General features: G+C 35.8%; 1 long non-coding RNA gene across 2 annotated transcripts in view; it reads right to left on the reverse strand.

Moving 5' to 3' along the window:
* Window positions 1–19532, reverse strand: part of LOC140846576 (uncharacterized) — a 181575-nt gene extending 162043 nt beyond the window's left edge. For both annotated transcript variants that reach the window (XR_012125814.1, XR_012125813.1), the window contains exon 1: window positions 19367–19532. This is a non-coding gene — a long non-coding RNA (uncharacterized lncRNA). The remainder of the gene's footprint in view (window positions 1–19366) is intronic.
* Between the last annotated feature and the right edge of the window lie 1299 nt (window positions 19533–20831).

Genomic DNA, 20831 nt, shown 5'->3' on the forward strand with positions numbered 1-20831 from the left:
AATACGCATAGTAATATTCTCTGAAGCTTTATTCACAATAGCTGAGTACTGGAAACTGTTCAAACACTGATCAGCCCGAGAATACATTAATAAGTTGTAGTTAATACAATGAAATATCACACTTTATAATAACAGAACTACTACTGCAAGGAGAAAAAAAAAGTTAAATGTTGGACAAAGAAAACCAGGCCAAAAAACAAATAGTGTACAATTCAAATCAAAAAGGAGTAGGTGCTCTATGTCCTGTGTAAGCAGCCCGAGAGTAGGCTGAGTTAATCCACGTGACAGGAAATGAGGGTGGACCGACTGCTTTAAGGGAGAGGTGGCAGTGGTTTACTAGGCAGGGATATGAAAAACCTGGGATACTGAATATTTCTATGCCTTGATATGGAGGATGATTACACAGCTGTATCCATATTTAAAAATTATGTGAAGCTGTACATTCCAGATGTGCACATTTCTCGTTATCTGTATTATGCCTCAATACAAATAATTTTAATACATGTTTAACAATTTAGGATAAAGAGCTAAATAAAATAAAAAGTTTATGTTCACAATATTTAGGACATGAGTCCATGAGCATATTACATTTAATAATTTATGAGATGTAGAGATTACTGAAATAAAAGGAAAGACTTTTTTTAACTTAAAATTTAATTACTATTAAAAAAACTAAGTTAAATCAGCATAAACCATCAGATTGTAAAAAAAAAAAATCAGTCTTCTCCCAAACCCCAAATACAGAAAAAATACAGAAAGAGAAGGAATAGATCAAAGTGAAAAGTTCACAAACTGGAAAAATATGAAATTAAATTGGTTTAGACAAATTCAAGAACTGGTTCCTTGAAAATATCAATAAAACAAATTGGCTACTTCTTAGCTTAATCTAGAAAAAAGAGATGAAAGACAATTAAATTAACAATAGAAGATTATATTAACAAAGGCACATAAGATTACTTTGAATTTGTTATTTCTAGGCTAACTAATTTGGAACCCAGATGAAATGGTCGATTTTTAAGGAAAATGTAAGTTAACAAAACTGATTAAGAACAAAATGGATTATCGAAAAGCCAAAGAGAACAATTTACAAACTTGAGAATGCTGTCAAAGGACTAGTCCTCAAAAGAGACAACACTGTTCTGTCAATTTTCTTTTCTTTAAACAATGATTTGATATTTTGAAGGAGCATGCATAATTTAGCCTAATTTTGCAAATTAAGTTGGAGACACATGATAAAATAAAACCACCTTATTCTATTTTTTTAAATAGTGTATATTGATAATAAAACTTGAAAAAATGTCTAAGATTACACAGATATTATTGCTAAATATAAATTAAAATTTATAAGTGAAACATTTGCATATATATTTTCCAAGCTAATTGGGGATGCTGTGTTTTTGTACTAGTCATGTAGTTAAACGGGAACTGTATTTCCCAGAATTCAGTGCTCTGTATGGTTCTGGGCCAGGATTGGCCACAGGAGAAATGTGAGACTTGGGGAGCAGAAGTAAGCAGCAGTCACGCCCCCTGAAAGCCAGTGTGCGGACTCAGGTACCACTGCATCCTGGGTGTCGTCTGCTGGCTCATTTTGTTGCCAAGAGGCAGCAGCCAAGCCTGCAGCTCCTTCAGCAAGAACAGGGCCTCTTTCCACAGATTCTGAGTCTGGGGCCAGATGCAGCTTTATCAGCAAATCCCTTTATAATCAAGGTTAAAGGTGGTATATGAAAACCATCAATGTGTGTACCTCACGGTTGCAGTTTATCCTAATTCTTGCCTGAGTTTCTTCTGGACTGTCAATCCTGTCAATAAAGAGCTATTTCTGAACCATCATCAAACACAAAAGGCGTCTTCTGTAGACTCCTTTCCCAGCTCTGTCCTTTGCGAACCCTAGTCACTGACTTTTATCTGATCCTCCAACTATCCCCTTTCAGACCTCTAGGTTCCTCACTTCTCCCTTATCTATCCTTATTATAATAAATCCTTTATTCCATGTTGCTTGTGATTGTTCTGTGTCCCTGACCCAACACTGACTGGTAAAGTGGTATTAATTCCCCAAATGTAAGAATTGTTTGCATAAGGAAGTCTACTGATACATTTCAATACATTCATCATATCAATATGTTCAAACATTACCTTTCCAAAGGGAAAAATCCCTCCAATCTCAGAAGCCTCCCAGTAAGTTCTATAAAACTGTTGAACGTACATCATCTCTTTCAGAGAATGAAAAAACAAGAAACTCATATGATTCCCAACTCATATGATCTAGCTTAGCCTTAATATTAAAATACAGCAAGGACAAATATTAACATGAAAATCCATGGGTTATCTTTCCCATTAACTTAACATAAACTCAAAAGTCTTAAATAGAATTTTAGCACACCAAAATCATTGATGTGTGTGTATGTAAATATATTCGTTAGATTTATCCCAGAAAGACAAAGTTGTTATAACTCCAAAAATCTAATAATACAATTTCCCACATTGACAGAAAAACCATTTGATAACTTCAATTGCTATAGAAAAAGCAAGCAATAAAATATATATTCATTTTAAAAAAACTTAACAGAAGTCAGAATGGAGGAAAGCCTCTTACTTAAAGGGAATCTTAAATGTTTTCTGAGTTTTGTGTACAGCTCTAGAAAGAAAGAATAATACGAGGAGTATGACGATGGCATGGGCTTTCGTCTTTTTGACTTCACCCTTTTGTAACATGTTCCTTCCCTCCTTCCTTTCTTATATAGGAAAGCTCAGTAACCCCTTTTATTCCAGAGAGCTCTCAGTCTCTAGAGTTTCTGATTTGCCACATTTAGTATTGGATGTACAAGGAAGTAAGAAAAATGGTAAGTACTGTTAAGGATAAGAAAGGAATAAATAAAACTGCCATCATCTGAAGATAATTTAATTGTATATAAGTAGAATATACTGGAGGGTCAACAGATAAATTAATAGAACTAATAAGACAGTCTAGCAATATATAAAAAAATCTACCTGAAAAACAGTCTGTTACTATATAGTACTGACAATTTTAGAAAGTGAAATTTAGAAGTAAAACATTTATAGTAGTGTCAAATAATGTGAAGATGTGTAAAATATCTCAGAAAAAAAATTATAAAATTTTATTGAGAATTATTAAAAGAGAAAGTACTTACATGAAGATATATTATTACCATAGTAGTTTCAAAGATTCGATATCTTAAAGATTTTAATTCTCTACAAATTAATATATGTAAGTAGATTCTTCTAATTACCAATTCAAAAATTTATATAAAAATGCCAAGGGCCAAGAATAATCAAAGACGACACATGGAGTTATGCTATCAGATAATAAAAGTCATTATAAGGCTCTAGTAATTAAGACTGTGTGTAGATAAATAAAGAGACCAAGGAAATCTAAACAGAGAGAATCAGGGAAAAAACAAGGTCAGGAACATATGAGCACTTAGTGCGTGGCAGGGTTAACAAAGCAGACAGGGAGGAGAGGGTTTTCAATAAATATTGCTGAAATCATTGGATATTCATTGGCGGGGAAAAAAAAAGAAATTAGATCCCTACTTTATACTGTATAGAAACATCAATTCCAATGAACCAAAGATCAAAAATGAAAGGCAAAAGTATAGAAGGTTTAGAACATAATACAGAATTAGAGGTTAGAAAGATTTCCTGAACAAAGTTCAAAACTTATCTCCCCCTTCCACATGTCCAATGATTGATAAATTGAACTGCATTAAAATTAAGAAATTTTCATCGCAGTATGAATAGAAGACGGATAAGGCATGCAACAGGACAAGATATTTGTAATTCATATTATTTACAAAGGCTTGGTAGAAGAATATTAAAGGAACCTCTACAAATTGAATTTTAAAATTAATTGTAAAAAAACAAAGTTTTGAGTCAGTACTTCTTGAAGAAGGCCAGTAAAATGGCCAATAAAAATAGGAAACATTGCTCAACCATATTAGTCATCAAGGAAATGAACATAAAGACCAAAATGATGTATCATTGTACATCCTGCAATTGACAGAAATTTGAAAAGATGATAACATCAAAGTTTGGCAAGGACGTACAGCAAAGGAAACTCACAAACGCTGCTGGATGGAATATAAACTGAATTATAAGACAGTTTGGTTTTATTTATTTCAGTGGAAAATCACTATACCCTCCTATGCAGCAATTCCATTCCTAGGTATATGTCCTCACAAGGACTTATCTGTATGTATCAAGATACCTATGTAAGAATGTTCATAACAGCACTGCTTGTTAAAGCGAAAGCATTGTCAGAAACAAAAGCCTAGCAAATGGAGAATTCATAACAATACACTTATGGATTCTCCATAAGTAACCTTTTAATGAGCTTCCATGTAACTATGAAAATGAGTAGATTATGGGTATTTGTAACATCATGGGATGGTACTCAGAAACAACACCAAAAGACAAAAGACAATTAGCTCAGATACATGTTAATGTATGAAACTAATATTCAATATCAATATCAGTTTCTTACATAAGAACAATAACTATTTGGAAAAATATAATTGAAATAGATTGATAGTTGCAATAAAATATAAAATACATGGTAGTAAATATATCACAATGTATTGGGGATCTATGTCTAGGAAACATTACCCTCTCATGATAAGAAGCTAAAATACCTGAATGTAGAGATTTCATATTGGAAGAAAAAACTTCAAATTATAGAAGAATAAGTTTTGAACACGACTAATGAGTGATTAATGAGTAAGTTTATTCAGTGAGCTTATGTTCACTGAATGTCCTTATGTTCAATGAGTGAATTCAATGTTATCCCAATCAGAATCCCAAAGAGATTTGAAAATAATTCCAAATCAATCTATAAAAACTGACATAGGGAAACCACCCAGAAAAATATGATCAGGAAAATTCAAGAGGAGTGACTTGCCACATAAGATTTTTAAATTAAAGCAGCACTTTTGAAAGTATGACACCATCCCCCCAAAAAATAGCTATTTGCAGAATGCAGCTATTGAATGACTTTCTCATGAGACATTTATGTGTAATATAAAGTAGCATTTCAAATAAATGGGAAAAGATAAAATACTCAAGAATTGTGTTAGGACAATGATTAATAATTCGGGGAAATTAAGAACTAGTTCCCCCCTCTTCATCTCTTAAGCCAAGTACCAGAGATACACACTAAAGTTAATGATATTATGACCACTTTAAATTCCTTTTAAAACTGGCACTCCAACTTTCCCCTTTCTGATTATTTGCTTTACTAAATGATGTTTTTTGTGCCCTCATCCATTCTTCAGATATTAATTTTCCTCCGTCTTCAACGTACATCAAAACAATTCCACTTTCTTCTTTCTTCTTACTGGGTTCTTTATTAATATAAAGAATATATTATAAAAAAATCTCCCACCTTGCTGTCCCCCAATTCATAAGAAATTTTCAAGGGAGTTCACATTTTCTGTCTGAATTTGTTTGATTACACATGACAGCACTTTTTGTTTTCATCTCATTTTTCCTAAAACTCCTGCTGCTAATACTAGAATCTATTTTCATTTACACTCAGTCTGTGCCAGGGATACAGTAAGCACTAAACTAATCCATGTTGATGATAATAGATGAAGAAATAAAAAATCCTTCCACACAGGGGAAAAACCAAGCCACTCCTCTGCTATAATGACTTGCTGTCTTCAAGAAAATGCTAGAGCAATGACACAGAGCTTTCACAACTAGAAACATTTCCAATTAACTCAGCTTGTGCCAAAATATTTCTTTTGCAAGAACATTATATTAATGATGGCATAGCTACAGGTGACCTTACAAAGGCAAAAAAAACCTAGTAACTTTAATGTTAAATGAATTGTTTTCCTCAGAGAACAGGTTTGAATGAATCTCAGCGGAAGAACCATGTCCTAGTTTTGACAGGCACAAGGATTAAAATTGCAGATTGTCCAGCCCTGCTCACAGAGATTCTGATTAAGAAATTCTTAGGTGACTTTCCATGGTCAATATTTTTAACAAGCAACACCCACTCGACAAGTATTTTTGAGTGCTTGCCACTAGTATTTTATTTTATATATATCTGGGAATACAACAGTTCAAAATGCTTGCTTTTGTGGAACTTAACCATTCAGCAAGAAATTCTAGCATAAAGGTTGTTGCAGAATTAAACATCAGTCTTTTTAATATTTCCAAGCTCTCTAAATATTGTTGTTTTATATTAGGTTACTTAATATCTCACTGTGCTTGATGAGGAAATATTTTGGCAAAGTCTAACATGTAATGCTGATGATACACTAACTCTGTTTCTATATGCTTTATATCCCAATTTTCTCTCTAATTTTCAAAGCCCAGCATCTGACCTGTATCTTCTTGGTTATAGAATTGGTTTTCTCAGATAAAATCATTAATAAGATCTATAATGACATTAAATAGGAGAGGCTTTCAAATCTCTTTATGGAAGACCATTTAAAATCTCAATGATAACACTCTAACTTTTTAAATGAAGTGATGGACACCAATATCAATTAGAAAAAGAACATTCAAATTTGCCTTAATAGCAGTATATTAAAGAGAGGAATGTTCCTTTCCAATTCTGAACACCTTCACGAGGTCCTTTCCCCACACTTCCCCATCCTCCCCTCCCTGAAGAAAAATACCTATTATGTGAGTGATGGAGTTTTAGCAAGTGTTAATACACCATTAGTCATATCAGGCTCGACAGCTGGAAATGGAAGACAGGTGCTGACATAAGCCTCCCATGCCAGAAAAATACATTCCCGTAGGCAGAGGAATGAGATGGTGCCCTTCACAGCAGGGAAACTGTCCAAACGCCAAGGAACTACACAGTGGGCCCAGCCAGATATGCTCGAGTAAAGTGACGGTGTGCACTGTTTGAAACCTTCAATTCAAATGCCACCACAGCCTCTCTTGGTAGAATTTTCCTTAGGCTGATGGAAAGGGAAGAAAGTTTGAGGAAACTGGCAAACGAGACTTGAGGCTAACGTTCTGGGCACAGCAAATAACCCAAACTGCCCTGTAGTACCATTTTATAAAGAAACTATTGTAATTGCTACTGAGCGTAGACCGTTTGGTTTTTCAATGTTACCACCTTTGCACCCAAAAGTCAAGTCTGCCCTCTTTTGCATCTTCATGCCACCAGCTCCGGAGAGTAACTCTGATGAGCGTGCATTTAGTCGGCTGAACCTTTGCCATCCTGTGCCTTACAGGCAAGGAGGCTGGGAAAGAACTTGGCACTCGTAGCCTCGAGAGAGGAGACTGTGTTTGTCCCCTACCAAAGCTCATAAAGAGAAAGTAATTCCTTACCTCTGAGATCAGATGAGGGACAATTACAGCCTCACCTAGCTAATTTATTTTTATTTTTATTTCACTTTCCACTTTTGAGAAATGTGCTATGGAAATATGGAGTTCAGGACTCCATACTCTTCAATAATTTCAATAATTTCTGGAAGGGATTAATGTATTTTTCTTTCTAGAGACAAGAGAGAGTTGATTTTTTTCCCAATGAATCAGTTGCCAAATGGAATGATCCTGAGTTGCATTTAAACAACATGAAATGTGGCCACTGAAATGCAAATTTTCCTGCGACATAAACACAAATAATTCAGGTGATTCTAAATTTGATAGAAGAGAAAGAAGATTTTCAGCAGGTTCTGATATTGCTTTAGTGTTCTTCCAGTGGCAATTGTTCATTTTATAAGAATTCTCTTCGGCCTCTTTCCTAAGCTGCAGTACAAATTTTTAAATAATTAAAAAAATCAAATCATACCTTCTTCTTATGGATTTAAATTTACCCCAGGCTGTACAACAAGTTAAAATCAGAGACTGAAATCTCAAATTTTAAGGTGCATACCAATTGCCTGAGTTAAAAAAAAAAACAGATTCTGTTTCCAAATTTGCATGGAGGGATGAGATTTGTGTCTCTAACAAGCTCCAGATGATGCCAGCTGCTGGCCCACTGTCCACACTTCAAATAGCAGGGATTTCAAGCTGTCCTCATCAGCGGTTAAGGAGGACCCTGAGCACCTGTTGCACAGGTGCTCTGAGGGCTGTGAGGCTCTGAGCTAGCCATTCTTACCTAATTAAATCTGGATAACAGCTTGGGGCTCTTTTGAAGAAAACTGCTTTAAAAAGAATAAAGACCTTAATTTCTGTTGGGGTGAAGGTTCCCTTCTGCTCAATTTACAAGTATTTTGTATCTTGTGCCCAAGAACTTGGCACCTGCAGCCTCAAGAGAAGAGGCTGTATTTGTATTTGTCCCCTGCCAATGTCCCCATGGAAGGAGCACAACTGGTCTGCTGACAGTTACCCTGAACTTATGTCCTGTGAATTATAACCCATCTCCGACTTCATGAAGCTTAATTCTACAATCTCTCTGAGAGAGGAGTGGCTTAAACTCAGGTATTAAGAAAGTTCAAGTACTATTGTCCCAGTATTTTCATCAATTCTGACTATAATGAAAATTAGGATTAACAGATTTTGTTATTTTCTTGTAGGTAACATGAATGGTCAGTTTTCTTCTGGCAAATGATTTTCTGAGTTATGTGACTAAAATACAACGTATATACCAAACAATTTTACCAGGGACAGGTAGAAACGATCACCTGCCCAAGTTTACTCTGGTAGTTGCTTTCCGCACCCAGAAAGGCAGCACAACATAACGGGGGGAGCAGTCGGGCTCTGGGGTGGGCAGCGCCATGCTCTCACCCTCCCTCTGATCTCCCCCACCCTGGGAAGCCACTTCACCTCTCTGAACCTCAGTCTACTAATAACAAGTTTGGCATAATGCCTCTCAAATGCCTATTATTTTTATTTAATACTAATTATACAATTTCTTAAAGAAAGAAAAATAGTTAAAGTAATGGATACATGATAAAATTTCATTAAGCTGACTAAAGGAAGAACAATGACGCTTATAAAACTGTGAGAAGTATTTTCTCTTTAGCATTAGAAAAGCTTAGATGTTTGTGAAGTGAGGGTGGCATATGGTGAGAAAATTGATGCAGGTGACATAATATTGGTAGACACATCTTGGCCTTGTTCTTTGCAGGCATGGAAACTTGATTTTTTTTTTCTATTCATGTTTCATAGGCATGAACTCAATTAGCCAATTACACAAAGGTCAATTCAATTTAAAACATGGCAAATATATTAATTCACAGTGATCAATTTAGTTGCTCAGAAGAAAAGACACTCAAATACTCTGATCAGTACATTTTTACCTACAGAGAAATTTACTTTGGAAATTTAAGCTTTAATCTGAGGGTAGTTTAGGGTCATGGAATCAAGAAGGTTGAACACTTAATACCAGACTAACAATGTAATTGATATTAGACAGAAATGAAAAACTGGCTTTCAAATTTATTATCTTTCAGTTCTGGAGGTCAGAAGTCTACTGCCAGGTTGTCAGCAGTTCTATTTTCCTCCTAGAAGTTCTAAGGGATAATCTGTTCCCGACCTTTACCGAATTCTAGAGGGCACCTGCGCTCCCTCGGTATGGCCCCATTCTGCAGCCTCAGAGTCAGCTGTGTAATGTCTCCTCTCGGACCTCTGCTTCCATCCTCAGATCTTTTCTGTATATGGCTCTTCCTCCTGCTTCTCTTACAAGGATCCTTGTGATTACACTGGCTGATCTAGGATATTCCAGAATCATCTCCCAATCTCAGGATCCTCTATAGACACCATGAGTCTATGCTAGTATCCTCAAAGGATATGGTCTTGAGGTTCAAGGTAGAGAAGAAAAATAATTCTATGCGTTCACCTAACTCATTTCTAGAATTGCCACAAAAGTAGGAGTATCTCAGTGTTTTAAAAATATTGTCTAAGAGGGAAAGTAAAAGCTTTTCAATTTGGATGAGGCCACTGAACCGCTTTCAATTTTATTGAATTTTTAAAAATGTTTTTATTTTACTTTAAATGAACACTTTTTACCACTTCCCAAAGAATTCACGACGCTTACAAAAACTCGATTCTATGTTTCTCCATCCCTGTGTTATTTTCATATATGTTATTCTTGCATATGTTAAATGAATCATACAAGTACTGATGCTATTATTGTTTTAAAAATGATCAATGTTAATTTCTCTTTCTTGTGCTCTTCATTCCTATCATCAGTTTTGTGTTTCCAGCTGAGATTACTTTGCTTCAGCATGAAGAGATTTAGTGTTTCTTTTAGTGTAGGTCTGCTTGCAATGAATTGATTCAGAGGTTTCGTTTATTAGTTTTGTTTTAAAGGCAAGATTGTTATCTTGCCATCACATTTGAAAAATACTTGACTACGAATAAAATTGTTGGAAGGCAGGTTTTCTTTTAGCACTTTAAAAATATCATTCTATGTATTCTACCCATCATAGTTGCTATTTAAAAGTTAGCTGAAAGTCTATTGATGCTCCTTCAAGGGTAATATATCACTGGTTCACTGGTTTTAAGATTTTTCTCTTTGCTTATTTTTTTCAGAGGCTTGACAACAATCTGCCAAAGTGTGGCTTTCTTTGCATTTATCCTGCTAAGAGTTTACTGGTCTATTTGAATTTGTGGAAGGTCTTTCATTAAATCTGGAAAGTTCTTGGCAATTGTTTCTTAAAAAATTAGTGCCTTTGTCCCAGTGTTCTATTCTTTTGGCCCTCCAATAACATGTGTGTTAGACATTTTGCGCAGTTCCCTTACTCTCATATTCCATGTTACATACTTTTTTTTCCCATTAGTTTTCTTCTCTGTGCTTCATTTTGGAAACTTCCTACTAATATGCCTTTGTCTTTATTATTCTCTTATTCTGTTGTGTCCTTATTGTTAACCCCAATCATTTCTTATTTGCAGATATTTTATTTTACAGTTCTAGAGTAACCATTTAATTATTTTATTGATCCTAATATTCTGTTGGCATTTTCCATTTCTTTATTCATTATGTCCATCTTATTGTCTATTTTCTTTAACATATTAATCATGGGAATTGTGAAATCTTTATCTGCTAATCCTAATATTTGAATCACTTCATTTCTGTTTCTATTGATTATTTTATCTCTTTACTATTGATCACCTTTTTTGCCTGATTGCATTTCCAGAATTTTTTTTATCATATGCTTTATTGTGTGGCTGTTATATTGCAGAGGCTCTGGATTTTGTCTTCATCCACTAAAGGGTGTTACATTTTGTTTTTGCAGGCAATTAAATTATCAGAAAATTACCTTGATCATTTGTAGGCTTTATTTTTATGGTGGGCATATCTTATTTGATTCATTCTTGTGGCCTCAGCTAAAAGGCTGAGATATTTACAAAGATATTCCCTTCAAACTTAGCTGTAACTCCAGTTTTTCTGTAGTACTGTGCAACATCTGAGATCTCCTCTCCCCAGCATCCCAGGATCTTCTAAGTTTCCTGGAGTTGTCATCTGTGCATGTATAGCATAAAAGGCATCCAAGAATATTTGTTGCTATCCCAGAACCCCTGTTTCTCCTTGCTACATCCAGTGAGATTTTTATTCTCTGCTTGGACTATATTCTAACATTCTGCAATTCAGAAAATAGCTTCAGAAAGAACACCAGGATGAGTATGGAGCTCACTTCTTTGAAGACTTTCCTTTAAGAATTTTAGCCCTGAATTGGTTTCTGTTCAAAGACAGGAAACAAATATTTCATAAATTGTGTAAGTTTGAAATCAGTGACTCAGTTATGACTGGAATGGAAAGTTCTCCTGCAAAGCTCATTTTAATTGCCTAGATCAGTAAGAGTCATTTGAACATTCAACAAACCTATTTTTCTGTCTAAAGCATCAAAGCCTCCAAAAGTAAGAGGTACAGCTTCCTACTTTGTATTACTATTATAACTTTTCCTCTTATCCTTATATAAGGAATATGTTCCCATTTAAATACTTACATGTAGCCACACATACAAATACATATTCATATGTACCTTTCCACAAATATTAAATATGGTAATTTGCTTTCATCTCTATTTTGAAAGAAACTAAAGGATTGGTGAGAACAAATAATCAATATCCATTTAATCACAATTTTATGAAGCAGTCACTAAAGAAAATTTGAACAGATATTTAATTTCAGTTTTTAAAAGATGATGGCTGATGAGAAAACAAATCCTACCATTTGCAGCAACATGGATGGAGCTAGAGGGTATTATGCTCAGTGAAATAAGCCAGACGGAGAAAGACAAGTATCAAATGATTTCACTCATCTGTGGAGCATAAGAACAAAGCAAAACTGAAGGAACAAAACATCAGCAGACTCACAGAACCCAAGAAGGGACCAGTGGTTACCAAAGGGAAGGGGTTGGGAGGGAGGGAGAAGGGGACTAAGGGGCATTATGATCAGCACACGTAATGTAGAGGGGGCACAGCGAAGGCAGTACAGCACAGAGAAGACAAGTAGTGACTCTACAGCATCTCACTACGCAATGGTGTATGTGGCGGGGACTTGATAATATGGGTGGAATGTTTAAACCGCAATGTTATTCATGTGAAACCTTCGTAAGAGTGTATATCGATGATACTTTAATTTGAAAAAAAAGAGAGATGATGGCTAACGTAAAAATAATTGTCCTTTGGATTCTTATTAGGATTTCAGCCAACCTCCTTTCATGGGCATAAACAGTGCATTCCAAGGATATTAAATTATTTTCCCACCTAAAACTGTCACAGGATGCTTGGCATTGACTCATACTGTCTGGGAAACGGCCAGTGAGAACAAGATCTCATAAAATGATCAACAAAGGTTGTCTGCCAAAAGCTGAGATCTGAAATTATGCCTCCCATCCCACTTACTTAGTGTAACTAAAATCTTATTGTTTCCAAGGTGGAGATTACAAAAACACGACAATCTGTCTCTGAACTGATTTTGTTTGTGCTACTAAATAATGATCAAAACACCAAAGTTTTTTTGGTCAGATCCACTGTCGTGGCTTTCAATTATTTTATTATTTAACAGTCATTTTAAACAATACACTGATTATTTATTGGCCTGTATAACCCATATTCCCAAATTAACTTAAAGATCATTAATTTGAAAATTAGTGTTTTGTTGATGATATACCTTAAATTGGAAAAATATTGTGATAGAAACTCATTGAGTAGAAATGGAAGGTTCACCTTTAAAATACTAACTTTTGAGGATGGTAAACCAGATTTCTAGAGGAGATAGCGGCTCCTCATCAGAAAATGGCACAGCTAAAACCAGAGTTTAATAGTGAAAGGAATGCAGCTTCCATCGGATATTTAGTACATACTGAATACTCAAAGAACCTCACGTATATGTCATCATTTAACCGGTGTAACATCCTACAGTGTTTATTTCCAGCCTTCGTTTGTAGATGAGGAAGTAAGGCTTAGAATGGCAATTAAATCTGCTCAAAGTCACGTCATTTATAAGTGTCAGAGTTGGGATGCAAACGGAAGCAGAGAGATTCTGACGCCTCTGCCTTTTGCAAACCCGTGACACGTACTGTGAAACTTCAGTCTGGAGTAGAAGGTAGAGAATAACCATGGCTTGCTTGTGGAAATACCTAGGTCTCCTAATTGACAGCTAAAGCAAACAGTATGGTCTGCCTTGGCCAGCACTGCGTTCTCCACTCAATACTCATTCAGGCTAAATACACTCCTGATTCGCTTTACTGCTTCTATCTTTTCCCTACAGCTACCAGGCTGCAGCTTAATTTTTCATCTTTATAATATCACATGTGGCATGCTTTGTGTACCCTTTATAACATAAACTCTTCAGCTAAAGATGTGCCATTAGTCCAATACACAATAATTAGTTTTAAGATAAATAAGTTCTGGGGCTCTAACGTACAGCGTGATGCCTAAAGTTAATAATCCTGTATTGTAGACTTGAAATTTGCTGAGAGCCGATCTTAAGTGTTCCCACTGCACACACACAATATTAAATGTCTATGGGGGAAATGCCTCAGCCCAAAAAGTCCTACTAGCATTAATTTGATTAAATACTCCTCTCAAGAAGGTTGAGGAACCTTTCATACTGAAGCATTTCCTTTATTTCAAAATGAGAAGTTGCTTAAATAAAGGTGTCATAGGCTGCTTTAATTTTTTTAAAACAAGGAGTAAGCTAAAGGGATTACAAATCTTTTCAAAATCAAGGCTTATCTAGTCTGACAAGAAAGGGAACAAATTATCTGTTATGGGAAAACAGTGCAGAAAAGAACCAGGAAAACATTATAATGGTTGGTATCCAGAGAACGAAAATCTAAGTAAATAATATCTTATCTTTGTTACCATGTAGAATTTCTCTTATCACTTCCTCCCTAAAATTGGTCCATTTTATTAAGGGAGCAGTGATAGTACAGCATCTCAATAAAAAAATTATGATACAGAGACCTGAATGAAATATGTGAAAAGAGGCATAGTATTACGTTTTGATCATAATATCTGTATTTATTACATTACTTTTAGCCCATATGTTTTAAATTAGAGAGAAAATGTCTAAGCACCTGTATTTCTGTGTTTATTACAGTGCTACAGTGCCCTGCTCACAGTAGGTCCCCCACTAATAATAGCTGATTGGCATACAGAAAGACGTTTATCTTTTCTTCCATTATATGCCTCTGTAATTAGCCTTGATATCATACATTCGAAAAGTTGCACATCAGCCTTGAGAGATCATATTCAAGTAAGATAAGACTTTTACCATTACTATAATTGCTTAAAGTGTGACATTATATGCAAATCCCATCATCAAAAACTGGTTGGATATTTTCCTCAAATATTTTTTTCTTAAATGTGTAGTTAATGAGACTCAGATTATTTGAATTTGGAAGATGAAGTTTTAAAATTGAAAATATTTCTAAACATAGATAAATCATTGCTAAAAGAAAATACTGAGAACTCAGAAAGGTGTACATATAAAAAAGAATTAGATCAAATGATTATTGAGTGCCACCAAGTTTTGATTCCATATACACTAGCACTTTTCATTTTCATTGATATAAAGTTATTTTAATATCAACTCAAAAAAATACGGAAACCCCTACGAGACAGAACACACTTTTCTGAGAAGCAGGTAACGGAGCCAGGAAAAGATGGACTTATTTTTAACTATATGTTGTGGAACCATAAAGGCTACGAGAGAAGGCCTAAAATTATAGGACCTTGGCTTCGAGAGGAATCAAGCTCCTGGAAGAATTGCTCAAGGGTGGAGACAAAGCCTTCCGTTTACCACAGTCCACACTGAAGGCTGCTGTAAATTAGGAGACCCATTTGGTTTACTACAGTCCTTTAAAATTGCTACAGTGACCTGGGTCATCACAATTTCTTCACAGCCTCTACCTTTAGACATCATTTGAAGTAGAAGAGAAGAAAATAAAGGAAATAGAAAGCCATTACATTATGTTCTCTGGAACAATAGCTAAAGAAAAAAAAAAGCCCTCATAGTCACAGAATGAAAAATGTTTTAATAAATGAATTACAGTGACCCCACTCTTAAAGCCCAAATCTCAACTTCCACCATCGCCATTAACCCAAAAGGCAGAGAATGCAATAACACAACTTTATTGCCATTCAGTGGGCTTGTGCAAGTTATTTCCTGAAATGATAGCACTCTCATGCTGTTTACTCTTTTTTCTTTTCTTATATTCACTTAGTTTCTGAATGGGGGGAAAAAAAAAAAACCAAGAAAGAGATCTACACTTCTTCCGAGAACCAGTTGGAAAATTTAACATTGTATTTTTCCTAACTGAAAAAAATAAAATTCTTTCCATGATCTTTTCTTGATATAAGAAATAAAAATAAATTGAGAACTTGTTCATTCTTGGGTATTCTGACTTTTGTAATGATAATGAATCAAAAATCATGCTGCTTAAATTTTTACTTAAAAAGAGGCATCACATTTATTCAAAGATTGTGCCCGGCGTTATGGAGAGTAGGTGAATGCGACACTGGTAATAGTAAGAAACACAGTCGGGTACAATATTGACTCAAATGATATTCATCCAAAGTTAGAAAAGTCTTAGCTTTCCAGGATCATTAGTTAATTGTGAAGAGGTTCTTGCATATTAATAGACCCACTGTGAATCCTTGTTGTATTCAATTGAGTGACATCTTGGTAAACAAAATCACTTATTTTCTTTTCTTCCTTTATCCAAATGTTGATTTGCATTTGTAATTTCACATTTCTCCTAAGTAGACTTCAGGTTTCTGTATGGCTACAGCCTCATCTTTGAAATTCAGTACATTTCTGTGAACTTCCTGAGAATCAGTTTCTTCAAAATTTGACTCTTACCCACTAACTACCATCCAGAGCAGTTCACCAACCTCTCTGATTCTTCATTTTCTTACCTATAAAATGGTCATTATTCCAAAGGGATTGAGGATTACATAATATACTATTAATGATAGCAAAAATGTTTTATGCATAAGAAAGTGATACATATCTTAGCTAAATTCAGTGGATTTCCATAACATGTGTTCTACTCTGTGCAGTGACTTTTTAAGCATTCATCATGCTATATCCTGGAGGGGGTTTTTTTTTTACCTGACAAAATACCAGGAAATTAATAATGGTGTAGATCAATTATTTCACTGTTCGTTGCTTCAAACAAAAGTTTTAATGAATGACTTAAATTGCACAGGCTGTATTTCAATGAATATCCTTTTAGAAGAATTATTTCATTTAGGAGTGAATTCATTTACTTTTAGAACAAAGGGTAGAATCACAACTATACCTTCCTATACAAAGTGTAAGGAGAAAAGCCCATGTGAGGAAAAAAACCATTCACAGTTATTTAGCACTTGCTATGTCAAATACTGTTCTAGACATTTTACAAGGAGTATTTATTTCACTACTATCTGGTCAGTCTCCCAAGGAATTCCATATACACTAGCACTTTTCATTTTCATTGATATAAAGTTATTTTAATATCAACTCAAAAAAATACGGAAACCCCTACGAGGGGTATTATCACTATATTAAAGATGAAGAAACTGAAGCTCAGAGAAGTTAAATAACCTGGCCAATGTACACATTTAGTAAATGGTATAAAGAGATAAAAAGCAGAATCTGGTTTCTAGTTTATTATTGCATATTTTAGACTCCCTCATATATCATTTTTACCACTTGCTTGGAAAAAAAATCCATCTTAAACAAGACAACTGTACATTTAAGCTAAATGCAATTTTAATAACTTGTTTGTATTGAGTGGAACTAAAATAATTGAATTTTCAGGGTTTTCTCATTCTACAATCCATACGGTTCTCAGGATGTACATGGACCCAAGTGCCTATTAAAATGGGGGCTTATTTAAATGAGATCATTAAAACATCATTCTGATTGATTAAGCAATACATCACAAATGGTAACCATTACCACATCATCCCACAATACAAACACTACTCATTTGACTAAATTCTCTTAGTAACATATTTCCAGGCTTAATTTCCTACTTTGAATACAATGTAAAGATCTTCCCATGACCTATAAGGTCCTACATGATCTGTCCTCTAGCGACCTCTCTGGCCTCATTTCCTCCCGCTTTTGCTCCGCACCGTGCTTTCCTCACAGGGCCTTTGCTCTGCCTTCACCTACTGTGGGGCTCTGTTCCCCTGGCTGCTGACAAGCTCCCCTGTCACCTCTCTGGGAGCTGGCTCAAAGGGGACCAACTCGGAGCGGCTCTTTGCCTCTCTGTACTAACACCTCCACCTCTACCCCCTTACTCTATTTACTAACTTATTGTACTGAATCCTACTGTCATTACAGGGTACATTTACTTCTCTGACTCCCCATTAGATTATGAACTTCATGAGGGCAGGGATTCTATATTTTTTTGTTCTCTGCTGCTGTCCCATGTCCTGGAACAGTGGCTTTTCTTTGTTGCAGAAATGAAAAGTTTTATTAGTTAATTGCTTCTGGCAAAGACTGTTAAGAATTGCCTCGGACAAGAGCCATCAATTTATTAATAAGATCATTTAGCTGGTAAATAATAAATCATGATTTTTATTTGAAACGTATTTGTTACTGTGTATCTTTTGATCATTGGCAGACTAGATACCCTGCTGTAGGAATCCACAATGTAGAGAAATAAATATCAGACCAGGAATTAAGAGACTAGGTATTGATACTCTCTATTGTTACGACCTTAAGGAAGTCATTTCACCTCTCTGGATACAGTCATCTTAATGCTATCAAATTCTAGGTCAAAGAAGTGAAAATCATGTCCAAGGTAAAAAACGTACTATGGAAGAGTTTGGTGTCCATCTCTAAGTTCATTCTCTTTTCTTGATATCTTTCTTCCCTATTAAAACTGAAGAGAGCAGTTGACATTTATCTGATGATTTTAATCTGTGAAAAATCAATCTAGTAATTTTTATAATAGTCAGTTAACCAGGCTAAATTTTTGGATAATTTCTAATATGTACTTTCATTTGTTTTATAACTCCTAATGACAGAGAAACATTGATTACCTACCAAAAAATAAATAAATGGTGGTATAAAATGCTTCACCAGAAAAAGAAAACCTTAAAAATTACCAAATTGACATATCCAGTTTAATTCACATTACGGAAGAATATTAACCAGCGTACCATTAAAAATAAACCTTTGTTTAGAAGCCTGTGTCATGAGAACAGCCCCAAGGGATGTTCTGCCTTTAGGAAGAGGGGAAGTATTTTTGTAGAATTTTAGTGAAAGAGGTCAGTCAAAGTTCAGTTCTTTCTGGAACAGTTGTCAAAAAAGTAATTGGAAAAGAGATGAATAGTTTTGTAGTTTAGTACAGTATTGGCTAAATGATTTAGGTTTATCAAAAGGGACAGGAAAGGAATAGATGCAGAATCTAACGACACAAGGACCACGGTAGAAAACTTTTAGTCCTTCAAGGACTCTCACAATCTCTCCTTTTCATCAAGGGGAAATTGGGTCACACTGGTGGACTCTAACTGTGTATATCTGTCAGATCGGATCCACTGTGTCCATTTCCATCTCATAATCTTTGCTGACTGCCAAAAGGTTTCTTATAACTCTTGTCTTTGAAATTGAATTTCAGTCCTGAGGCAAGGGGTTAGACATGGACATGTTTAAGACACTGGACAGAATGCAGCAAACAAACACTGAGATTAAAAGTATTTACCTAAGAATTATCAGAATGCTGGGACAGTATCTCTGAGCCAAGTCCTGCTCTTTGTGGGATCACCTGGACTAACAAATCCCATCCCATCCCACCCAGAGTTTATAGAGATGTGACTTGTGTACTAACTGTTTTATACCCCAGACTTTACCAAAGGAACAAGATCAGGGCAAGAATCCTAAGAATCTCATCTTAACAATTAGAAGCAGAGAGAGAAAAAGATAGTGAAGAAAAGAAAGCAAAACACAAGAGGGGGCCGTCACTCAGTGGTTCTGGGCACTGCGCACCTTGATCTGTAGTCTTGTGTGGAAACCGTGCCTGCTTCGTAATCTGCTGCTTGAGGTGAGGTTCTCCCAGATGATGTCTCCTTTCTGATGCTGCCTTCTGTTCCCAATCTGAAGGAGTCTCAATTTACAGTCTCCCAAGGGCATGCAAGTTCAGGAGGTGGATACAGTATTCCTTTCACTGTGATATATGAATAAAAGGGTTGGTACCCTGGAGTTCTGCTGCGGTGTTTGTGACTAACAGTCCCTGATAAGAAACTTCCCAGTGAGGTTCAAGAACAACATTCAGGGGTCATTCCCAGACAACCAGGACTACTAGCTGAAGGTTACACAGTTGTCCTTGTGGTTTGTCCCAGGGAAAAGCTGCTTGATAACAAAGTGGAGTATCTTGTATTAAAGTTCTCCACTATTTGACCTCGACTCTGAGGGTGACTGGTGACATCTCCCGGTGGCTCTGTATTTCGGGTGGAGTGGGCCTAATAGGCATGAGAGCTAAGGGAAGAGACTTTGGTCACAGGAACTGAAATTTCCTGGATAGTTTGGCAAGTTTCAACTTCAAAATGCCATCCATTTGTTCAGTTTCCCTTGGGAGGTCGTAGGGGTGGTGAAGCTCCTGAATCACTTTATAGCTCATCTGCTGAAACAAGGCCCTCGATCACCAGGCAAACACCTAGGTTGCTCTCACCTGAGAAGTACAGTCTAAAAGTTTCTTTTCTGCTTCACAGGTTCTAGCCAACCAAAAAAAACCAGACGTACAAAATTAGTAATATAATCAAAATCACACAAAGGGTAACTAAATAAAATCCATTCGCTAATGTTTAAAAGAGCCTAAAGTTTTGGTTCCTGTCTCTCACTTTTGTAGCTTCCCTGTGGTTGTGTGATTAATAGATGGACTATTACAGGGAAATTCCTTGCAATCTTACTGAAGCTTTCCCAGTTCAGCCTCTCAGGGAGAAGTGAGCAGCCGTCTTGGTGTTACTGGAGTGCAGAAAAACCTTATGTTTTCTAGCATGTTCCTTCAGAATCAGACACATGAGACGCTGGCTCAAGACTGGATGTCAATAGTCAGAAGGTCACGTTGGTCTTGATTTTTGGACATGTTGGACAGCCTGGGAGTGTGTTAAAGCAGCTGGCTTAGTATTACAATCTGTGAAAGCATTACCCTTTGCTCCTAGAGTCTGTTTTCTTACGTTTCTCATATTTACTTATAGCCAATTCCTTTGGAAGAAGCCAAGTATTTCATGGACCTTGTAGGCGGCTGCCATGATTCACCGCAACACCTGCTGCGGTGATGAAACCCCATTGTTTCTACAACAAACCAAAATAATGAACCACATCAAAAACATAGCTTCTGCCTGTAAAGAACATCAGTCTCATTGTCTCTAGCGAACTGGTAGATCCTTGAAAGGTCTAAGTTTCAGCAATTTGTGCGTATTTGGCTTTGGGGAGACAGATTCAAACAAGTCTG

The sequence above is a fragment of the Manis javanica genome, chromosome 15, assembly GCF_040802235.1.
Source record: "Manis javanica isolate MJ-LG chromosome 15, MJ_LKY, whole genome shotgun sequence".
NCBI classification, from domain to species: domain Eukaryota; kingdom Metazoa; phylum Chordata; class Mammalia; order Pholidota; family Manidae; genus Manis; species Manis javanica.